Source organism: Drosophila novamexicana, unplaced genomic scaffold, assembly GCF_003285875.2.
Source record: "Drosophila novamexicana strain 15010-1031.04,08,12 unplaced genomic scaffold, DnovRS2.1 tig00000448-arrow-arrow-pilon, whole genome shotgun sequence".
In the NCBI taxonomy this organism is placed as follows: domain Eukaryota; kingdom Metazoa; phylum Arthropoda; class Insecta; order Diptera; family Drosophilidae; genus Drosophila; species Drosophila novamexicana.
The window spans coordinates 10417-13453 of record NW_020824804.1 but is presented as its reverse complement, the minus strand read 5'-3'; the positions used below and the strand labels follow the sequence as shown (position 1 = coordinate 13453).

General features: G+C 34.7%; 1 long non-coding RNA gene across 1 annotated transcript; it reads left to right on the top strand.

Annotated features, from left to right (window-relative positions):
• The first annotated feature begins 994 nt into the window (after nucleotides 1-994).
• On the top strand, nucleotides 995-1373 carry LOC115760427. Its single transcript, XR_004017650.1, has 2 exons — nucleotides 995-1094; nucleotides 1160-1373. It is a non-coding gene; the product is annotated as an uncharacterized LOC115760427 (long non-coding RNA).
• Nucleotides 1374-3037: the final 1664 nt, after the last annotated feature.

The following is a 3037-nucleotide window of genomic DNA, read 5'->3' as shown; positions in this document are numbered from 1 at the left end:
AAGAAAATGGTCTTTTCGACAAGCCAACCGTAAATACACTTACGGGCTTGCAGATATGTGAGGAGATTAGTGAAGCACATAATCTCTGAGTTTGGTCAGCATAACATAAAGAACAAAAGTGTTTTCCATATAAAAAACTCATTGTTCCTCCGCTTCTTAATGATATAGTAGATTAACCTTATTAAGATTTTGCTCGTATATAGGAAGCATGTTAAATTGTCATACAAGAACATGGCTATTGACCTTTAGCTGCTATTTCAGCTATAAATTACAATATTGCTATGCCACAATTTAAAATTGAATACTCTCTGTAAAATGCTTAAATAAGCTATCGAAGTTATCGATAGTATTTACACAAAATATCGAACCGTAGTACGATCGATAAGTTAACCTGCAAAGGCATATTTGATTGATTACCTAATTGATTAAATATCAATTACCTATCAAATTCAAGGTTTTTTGTAATCTATCTAAATAGTTGATACAGCCAATAACTAATAAGATAGGTCAATCATCGCCCCCAAGTGCCCGTTGAACTGCGTTGTTTTTCGCTGAGGCATCAATAAGAAAATTATAAGTCCCATTGACAACAATCTGAAAAATAGAAATACTTCCCGATAACACCTACACATGATTTACATATTTTAATGTGCGCTGATAAGGCACGCTGCATATATGTTAATTTGCAAACACATTTTCCATTCCAGTAAATTCGAAAATCAAGACGAGGGAAAAACCTATTAAGATTATCGGATTATAAAACATAGAACAATCTGTTCTTATATTATCAAAAATAAATTATTTTAAAAGCAAAGACATCAACAAATTTATAGTAAGCTTTATTAACTATGGGCATTATTTTCATTAAATAAAATACCCAAGGTAGCCAGATAGACTCTTTAGCGATAAGTAACTATACTATAGGACTTTCCCAGAGATTACAATAAATGCGTTGCAAAAAATATGCATATAACGTATGAATTCAAGACCCGAGCATCAGTTGAAATTGAGCTGCCGAAGACCGCAAATCCTAGACACAATGAAGATTAAAGTCGCATTCTTTTTGGCATTCGCAACCATTGCCTTGGCCAGCGGTAAGTTGTGGAGTGTATCTAAGTTTCTTTGGAGAAAACTTATTATATTTATATAAATTTTGTAGGCTTTCGAACGCCGGATTGTCCGCATTGGAGCAAATGCTGGAAGGATTATCAAAGCGGCCGCGTTGTGTACTGATTGCAATTCAAATATTAAATAATGTGTAGTTCTAGAAATGTCAACATCATCATCAAACTGTGTGTACTCAGCAATCATATAGTGCATAAATAGTTATTAATTAAAAATGATATGAAACGATCCCAATGGAATGCAAAAAACGTGTCATTTAAATCGTTTTCCATTAGGCTTATGTGCTTAATTAAGCGTTAAGGCCATTAGAGCGAATGCCATCAGAACTCTGAAGTCCAAACAATTTTCGCAATGAAATGCGAATGAAATAAAGCTTAATGCAAAATAAATATATACTACCACTAATTGCACACAGAGACCCAACACACGCACACACACACCCTATATGTCAGCTTTATAGGTAATCCTCCAACAGAGCTACTCGTATTATCCGAATTGTAGGCCGTACAACTTGGCACGCAATGCGAAATACGAATAATCTGCATTGAGATTGACAGGCTTATCAAATTTGCCCCATTTCGTCAGAGTCGACAGCAGGTATTACAATAGAAACTCAGAAATCGCAATAGCCCAGAAATAAGAATTGGCAATTTAATAATCTAAATGTCTGCATTCAAAATATTTCTAATTATTTTCAAAAATCGTTGATAAAGTAGTTGAAATAACACAAAAAAAATCGTAAAATATTCAAATTTCCCCTAAAAAAAAAACTCCTACTCTCTATAAATGTCCTGAGAAGTATTTCTATAGCTCGAATAGTTAATATTTTGAGCGCTAGATGGCGCCACACCCACGCGTGCCACAATCATTCAGTGCTTTTTAAAGGGGGGCTGTACTTAATTTTAAAATGCACAGTATTTTTCACAACGGCCATGATTGACATGGGCTTGACGCATTATTGATTGAGCTGAGCTGTAGACGGAGGCGGGGTAGAGTGTAAATATGTATGTATATTCATAAAGGTAAATACACATACATATTTAGTTAATGGCCAGGTGTGAACGCCTTGTCATTAAGTACGCACAACTTTATTCCATTAGCTATGTACATACATAGCCTAGACTTGGGTAAATGGAAAATAGATACCTACTACTATTGATTTTTATGCCCCTAAAATGCACTGAGCAAAGTATCTAAATAGAACAAGGCTACAAGCCTTAAATATTTAAACTGTGCGGCGTATTTACTAAACTTTCATTCAAACTAGAAATAAGATTCGACTTCGAGTATTTCTACACGTAAGTTAGTTTTCGATATTTTTAAACTTTTTTTTAGTGTATGCAACGAGCCTGCTTAAGAGATAAGCTGCGTAAAATAGAACTTATATAAGCCGCTGCGAACATGCCACACAAAGGGAAACCCTGGACTTTTCGTATACATTTTAAGTAGATGTCATTAGGCGTCTCCCGCCGCCAAATGACTTTTACAACAACATAAATCCATTAATATCTGGCGCGTTGAATTTGATTTCCTTGGCCAGAGCTGAACTGTGCAAACTCTGGCAACTAGGCGCTTTTGTTTGCTTAAACATTTAAATAAACAATAGAAATTACTTTTGAACTCTTGGTTCTTTGGTTCGTTCAGGTGAGCTGCTACGAATGCCTGAATATTTCTTTCTTTGTTGTCAAATCGATTTTTATATTTCTTTCTTCGTTGTCAGCGTTGTCGGCGTGGTTTTTTTCTGGTTCTTTGTTTTGCGCTGTTTTTGTAATTTGTGCTAGCAATTTGCTTTTATCTTTCGCTTTGGCTAAATAGGTATTTTTAGGTAGCATTGCAGAGATTATTTTAATGTGAGGTGTGCATTTTTAAAGAGAGCTTATTTATAAGGTTAATTGTGAAATGGGCAAATCAT